The sequence below is a fragment of the Penaeus chinensis genome, chromosome 3 (assembly GCF_019202785.1).
Source record: "Penaeus chinensis breed Huanghai No. 1 chromosome 3, ASM1920278v2, whole genome shotgun sequence".
In the NCBI taxonomy this organism is placed as follows: domain Eukaryota; kingdom Metazoa; phylum Arthropoda; class Malacostraca; order Decapoda; family Penaeidae; genus Penaeus; species Penaeus chinensis.
The window spans coordinates 38,924,290-38,931,789 of record NC_061821.1 but is presented as its reverse complement, the minus strand read 5'-3'; the positions used below and the strand labels follow the sequence as shown (position 1 = coordinate 38,931,789).

General features: G+C 40.6%; 1 protein-coding gene and 1 long non-coding RNA gene across 2 annotated transcripts in view; both read left to right on the top strand.

Annotated features, from left to right (window-relative positions):
- Nucleotides 1–7,500, top strand: part of LOC125041402 — a 332,441-nt gene that overhangs the window by 130,358 nt on the left and 194,583 nt on the right. The gene's annotated exons all lie outside the window — the stretch shown is intronic.
- Nucleotides 5,110–7,500, top strand: part of LOC125045504 — an 8,886-nt gene continuing 6,495 nt past the window's right edge. Inside the window, exon 1 of the long non-coding RNA XR_007116556.1 lies at nt 5,110–5,302. This is a non-coding gene — a long non-coding RNA (uncharacterized LOC125045504). The remainder of the gene's footprint in view (nt 5,303–7,500) is intronic.

Sequence of the window (7,500 nt, the reverse complement as noted above, 5' to 3'; positions counted from 1 at the left end):
ACACACACACACACACACACACACCACAACACATTGCAGAATAACCCACACATCGCCACACATTCAAACAAATAAACACCAACAAACAATGTACTCAGACAAAGATATGCGTGAGTTCATTAAACACCCTGTATGCTAATTCCAAAGCTTCGTTTAACCCGTCAGTTCTAAATAGCTATAGTGCCCGACAGGACAGCATCCATCGATCATCAGTTCTACTTATTTCTTTCTGTGTGTTAATGAGTGGAGCTCATGAGGCATATTGTCGACTATAAATCAGTTAGCGCCAGTATATTCGTATCAGCAATAACAAAATTGAGTGCGGGGAGGGCAGAGAGGGGCAATAAAAGGAAGAGAGATAGAAAATACGATGAAAAAGGAGAGAGGGAATACAATAATGGTTTGTACGAATAAACAGTGAAATGTAAATAAGGGAAACCGACAAAAAGTATCAAAATTTTCCCCATTTACCCTCAGAATGTACAATAAAATCTTTACAGACTCAGTATGCAGTACTCATTACAGTGCAGATAGTTTGTTTTTGAGATGCTGAAATTCTGGCGAAGGATTAATCAATGTCCAATATATTTCATCTCTCCTGCCTGTGACTGCCACTGTATATTTTCTTTGAAGCTTTTGTTAAACGTCTTTTATAAATATGCGTTTTTTATTCTTCGTGTCTGCATATCCGTTCGTCTCTCTGCCGTGTGATTTTCACTTATCGTCATATTATACTGAAGAACATACATATAGTACTGAATATATGTATATATGCTAACTCCACACGCAGCTCCAAAATAAGATGAGTGTATAACATTAATGAATATCTCATTACGAAAAGGATTATTCTGTCAGCGCAAAACCGTTTACAAACTGGTCTTTTCGCTGCTGATCTTGTGTAATCGCTTTTCCCTTTGTTTTCAATAACAGATGATATTTAACAGTTGTTCCTCACTCAGAGCCGAAACTCAGTGTGATTCTTTCCCTCATTGGCCCTCGTCGTTTCTCGGCGGGTCGGCTGCCCGGAGTGACGCGGCGAAAAACGATCTCTCTCTCTCTCTCTCTCTCTCTCTCTCTCTCTCTCTCTCTCTCTCTCTCTCTCTCTCTCTCTCTCTCTCTCTCTCTCTCTCTCTCTCTCTCCCTCTCTCTCTCTCTCTCTCTCTCTCTCTCTCTCTCTCTCTCTCTCTCTCTCTCTCTCTCTCTCTCTCTCTCTCTCTCTCTCTCTCTCTCTCTCTCTCTCTCTCTCTCTCTCTCTCAGTCTCTCTGTCTCTGTTGCAATACTGGCAAAGGCAACAACAATTAAGATGATAATTTCGCCTCTTTCTCACTCATTCACTCACTCAATCACTTACTCACTCACTCACTCACTCACTCACTCACTCACTCACTCACTCTCTCTCTCTCGCTCTCTCTCTCGCTCTCTCTCTCTCTCTCTCTCTCTCTCTCTCTCTCTCTCTCTCTCTCTCTCTCTCTCTCTCTCTCTCTCTCTCTCTCTCATCTGAGTCACTCTTTCTCACTCATTCACTCACTCAATCACTTACTCACACACTCACTCACTCACTCACTCACTCACTCACTCACTCACTCTCTCTCTCTCTCTCTCTCTCTCTCTCTCTCTCTCTCTCTCTCTCTCTCTCTCTCTTTCACTCACTCACTCACTCACTCACTCTCTCTCTCTCTCTCTCTCTCTCTCTCTCTCTCTCTCTCTCTCTCTCTCTCTCTCTCATCTGAGTCACTCTTTCTCACTCACTCACTCACTCACTCACTCACTCACTCTCTCTCACTCTCTCTCTCTCTCTCTCTCTCTCTCTCTCTCTCTCTCTCTCTCTTCTGAGTCACTCTTTCTCACTCATTCACTCACTCAATCACTTACTCACACACTCACTCACTCACTCACTCACTCACTCACTCACTCACTCACTCACTCACTCACTCACTCACTCTCTCTCTCTCTCTCTCTCTCTCTCTCTCTCTCTCTCTCTCTCTCTCTCTCTCTCTCTCCCTCTCTCTCTCTCTCTCTCCCTCTCTCTCTCTTCTTCACTCTCTCTCTCTCTCTCTCTCTCTCTCTCTCTGCTTCAATCACTTGTGTCTCGCCAATAACCGATATTTAAAATGTCTTTGTTGACAATACTCTCTTCATCTTCCTGTTTATTTGATTTTAGTCATGCATATCCCTTTATATGCTAACTTGCATGTTTGTGCAAGTGTATTGTTGAATGAGTTATTTGCGAGGATATGATAACGAGGGTTTACTCTGATACGATGTTCTTATCAACTATTATAACTGCAAATGTTCACTAGAAGTAAAAGGAACTGACGGCATCCACGTTGCAAGTCATATTTTAATGATATCAGAACCCGTCTTACAAATATCGAAATGGTTCGTTCATTTCTTTCCCCACCAATCAAAGAAGTCCACGTCAACATTTCATTCATAGAGTACTTCACAGAGAAAAACACGAACTCCGAACGGCCCCGAAACAAGTCCGCACCGGCGTTGATCGGAAGCTTATATGTGAGTCCCGCTAAAAGAACGCGCGATGGTTTAATCAATGTCCGATAATTCTCGTCGCCTTCGGTCGTGTGTCTGGCGCCGCTGTTCTTCCTTTGTGAGATTTCGCTGTACGTTTTCCTCTTTGAGGTTTCGGTCCTCTGAGAACTTCATTCGGGTTGACGTGCTTCTTCCTTTACAACAAGTCTGTTTTCCCTCTCACGGCCATGGTTTGTTCATGGTTTCTTTTACTGTTTACACTTGTAGAACGTGACCGAGTCTTTTTATCGTAACTATTGCTTTTGAATGTCTTATCTGTGCTTGCCATTCACTAGTAATCACATCTGGAAAAGAGAAAGAAATTGTGTCAGGTATAGATCAGTAGCTTCCTATCAACTATTCCGAAATATAGCAAACATTTTCTCAGTGAAGACATACTTTCGCATACCGTTTCCCGTAATTCTTTTTATTCCCTTATATAGTTACCTATTATCTATCTGTCTCCCACCTGCTAGACATAGTACATCAGTCTAAGCCAACCTGCTACGCATAATTCCTTCATATTACTAAATGTCCCTTCGTACATCATTAGGAGAAAGAACAAAACAAAACAAGACAAACTGAAACAATAACAAAAACAGCCGTGTCCTACTCTTTATATGATGCAATTATATTCAGGTTATTGACTGATAACACTGTATAGAGTTCTCCAAATGAATGGAAATTTAATGAGAACAAATCGTCAAATCAGACCCATGATTTGGCAAAAAAAAAAAAAATGATTCACTCTATTACCCGGAATGGAATGTGCGTTAACTGTTCCCTGGGTGTGTCGACTAAACGTACTCTGAATGTGTAGGAGTATAATGTAAATGCAGTTGAAATATATCAGAATGTAAATTAAAGTTAAGAGTCAGAGCAAAGTCCAAAACAGGCAAATAAACCGACATTCCTTCTCTCCCTTGTACACACTGCGACACTGGATTAGTGATAGTTATGCGAGATTACCAATGTTCAGATCCTGTAAATATTTGCTGTCCGTCTACAGTGTATTCATTAAATAAATACACACAGCATATATACTCGCAAAATATGTATTTACGAATATATGACTTTCCCTTGGCGCTTCCTCCTCGTGTCCTAAGAGGTGCCTCGGCCCTCCGTCAGCGCCCTCGAGTCGCGCCCAGGTTCCCTCCCGCCGGGGCTTCGCTGATGCGGCTTCATCGATGGTCGCTCCTCTGGGCTCAGTCACCGTGTCGTCAATAACCGGCGCTTTACACATGGCTGTCTTCACTCCCTTGACGCATTTCCCTCCCTGACTCTCCCGGATTTCCCTCCCTGACTCTCCTGGGTTTCCCTCCCTGACTCTCCCGGATTTCCCTCCCTGACTCTCCCGGGTTTCCCTCCCTGACTCTCCCGGATTTCCCTCCCTGACTCTCCTGGGTTTCCCTCCCTGACTCTCCCGGATTTCCCTCCCTGAATCTCCTGGGTTTCCCTCCCTGACTCTCCCGGATTTCCCTCCCTGACTCTCCCGGATTTCCCTCCCTGACTCTCCCGGGTTTCCCTCCCTGACTCTCCCGGATTTCCCTCCCTGACTCTCCTACATTTCCCTCCCTGATTCGTCGGTTGTGCCTTTTTTATTATATCCTAGATCCTATAAACATGATAGAGGATGATAAGAATATGTCATCCGGTACTTTAGTGTACGATGGCATGGAAGGAAGGACGTGTTTTCAGAACATTAATTATGGCAATGCATATCTATCTTCGTCCGTAAACCCATACATGTTAGATATATTCTTGTATATGCAGGTGCTCGTAAGAAAAAATATAAAGATAAAAACAAATGCCATTCACACTCACGCATCTCCTTTTTTTTTTTTTTTTTTTTTTTTTTTTTTTTTTTTTTTTTTTTTTACAAATATGCTTAAAATGAAAAAGAGAGAGAGACAGAAAGGTGATAATGTTAACGAAATAGGTAGGACTCACCTTATACACACGACACGGTAGAATCGTCCCATTTTCGACCTTCTGGGCAACGCAGCTTGTAGGGCGTGGCTTTTGCTCCTGAAATAATGTCCCTTTGTCATCTCTTTATTTTAATATATTTGCGTGAGTTGTTTATCTATTGATTATGTATAGATCATTATTTTCCTTGCAGCTTGATTGTTACAAAAATAGGATTATCTCGAGCATGTAGTATCACAGGTCAAGACCCATATCTCATTTTCAGAAAATATTCTCTAAATTAGATACAAGTTCAATCAGGTATACAACAAAATTTAAAACTCTTGCTTTTCATCGGAGAAAGAAAAAGCTTGTGGACAGACCATCGACTACAAAGAGAATCAAAGAGAAACAGTGTGAACATGTGATCTTGTGAAGTAGAATGCTGGGGTTGCTTTAGTAACTCACCTCCGGCACTAGTCTGTGGAAAGAGAAAAGCAGGGTGGTTAAAATATGAATCATATCATTATGTAAACAGGTATACAATTATGTGTGTGTGTGTGTGTGTGTGTGTGTGTGTGTGTGTGTGTGTGTGTGTGTGTGTGTGTGTGTGTGTGTGTGATCATATGGTGCAAGCAAAAATATACATAAAAAATAAAGAAAAAGAAAAACTGACATCATATAGCATTAACTATGTATATATAAAATTCCATGGTACACTGACATATGCGCAGTATAACTTACGGAACAGTAGACGAAGCCAGCGACGTCATCGGGGTCGGCGCGGAAGCAGCAGTCGCAGTCGCAGATCTCAGGGACCTTATTACACGTAGCGACAGTGGCCTCGTGAGCGCAGGTCCTGAGGTCTTGGTCCCAGGCCGTTCCGGGAGGGCAAGTCATTGAGAAAATCCCTGCGAAGCTGCATTGTATGTACTGGTGGCAAACGGTGGGATGGGGAAGGTACTGACCCATAGAGGAACTTTCGCACCGGACTTGATGGCCGTCTAATTCCTGACAGAAGGGCAAAGAACAATCTTCACCCTGTGCAGCGTTGGCCGAAAAGGCTGCTAGGAGAGCAACAACAGCTAAGCCATGAAGTGCCATACTCTGGTGTCAGGAGCTAGCCAATTTCTAGCTGCCAGCGTGGGTAGTCTCTTTTATCAGGGCCGGCCATAGGGGTGCCAAGTTTAACTTTCTAGAAATTTGGCTTATCTACGATAGACGCAAGACTTCAAATATGAAAACTGTGTTATTAAATTTATTTAAAGATTTCATAATTTCTTACTGTGTTTTCTTATTGGTTCCCCGCAAATGCTCCCAATATTACAAGCTTTTCTTTACTAATCGGATATAATATACAGATTCAAACAGTTGAAATGAATCGTAAAGAAACGCGAATTACGTGAATTAAGTATAAGAAAACAACAGAAGGGTAAGAACAAATTCCTGTCTTTACTTCATCACTATTATCGAATTAAAAAGATTAAGCACGAGATGAGACTGCTTTTCCCTGCTACCTCGTCCTCTGGTCTCTGTCTCTCTCTCTTTCTAGCTCTCCTACCTTTCTTCCCCCTGTCCCCCCCCCCCTCTCTCTCTCTCTCTCTCTCTCTCTCTCTCTCTCTCTCTCTCTCTCTCTCTCTCTCTCTCTCTCTCTCTCCCTCCCTCCCTCCCTCTCTCTCTCTCTCTCTCTCTCTCTCTCTATCTATCTATCTATCTATCTCTCCCTCCCTCCCTCTCTCTCTCTCTCTCTCTCTCTCTCTCTCTCTTTCTCTCTCTCTCTCTCTCTCTCTCTGTGTGTGTGTGTGAGGGGGGGGGTGGGGGCATTGCATGTAAGCGTTACACAGATACCAATTAATCAGTAAAATTTAAAAGGCTGGCAGAATGAAACAAAGAATATCATTTTTTTTTTTTTTTTTATCGGTAGGCAAAATCTATACTGGCATTTATGACAAGGAGGATCGGAGACCTCGGGGCGTGGGAGATACATGATCATCATTCTTGTAAGGTCAAAGGGCTAGCATAATCACAGACATAGTTTAGACAGATAACCCATATTTTTGACGACCAGGTAACTTGGAAAGGAATTGCTGAAAAGGGTTTGTAAAGATGAGGACCTGTTTACGACAAGCCAGTTTTAGGAGCTAAAAGCCTACGTTAGTATAAATCAGTGTATTTGATCATGTGAAAGAACGGGGAAAGGATATTAATGATAAAAAAATAAATAAAAGATACTTCGTTGATATTTCAGTTTACAAAAGAACAACGACTGTTACAACCACTCAGTTATTAACCAAACCCTTTCCCAAATGAGACATAGAAAACTGACGGGCATACGGTAATCCACGTGTTGACTTTCACGCTTACTTGACTGTTTTGAATGGTTATATGTGCTGTGTTGTTACCTTCCCCACATCAAAGAGTATTGCCGATCAGGCCATATATCCACATAGGCGTTATTACAGATTTATGATCTAACTCCATTTTAGATGTTATCAGTACGTTAATCCAACACCTTTTAACATAAAGAAAAAAAAAAGAGTTTCTTTCTATTGCAGTTCCCAAAGGCTACAATTGAATGCATAATTTGCAATGATGACGATGGTAATACTAAAGGGAAATGTTAATGATAACCGTGATTCGTCCTTTTATCATTATCACTGTAATAATAATAATAATAATAATAATAATAATAATAATAATAATAATAATAATAATAATGATAATAATATTAATAATAATAATAGTGAAGATGATGGTGATAATGACGATGATGAGGATGGTGATAATGATAACAGTAGCAATATAACAACACCAAAAAAACAATAATAATAACAATTGTAATGATGATAACAGTAATGATAATAGTAATAGTAATAATAAAAATAATGACATTGATAATAATGATAATAATAATAATGATCATGATAATAATAATGATCATGATAATGATCATGATAATAATAATGATCATGATAATGATAACAGTAATAAAGTTAATCATACTATTAATAATGATGATAATGATAAAGATAATAAGAACAATAATAATGATAATGATAATA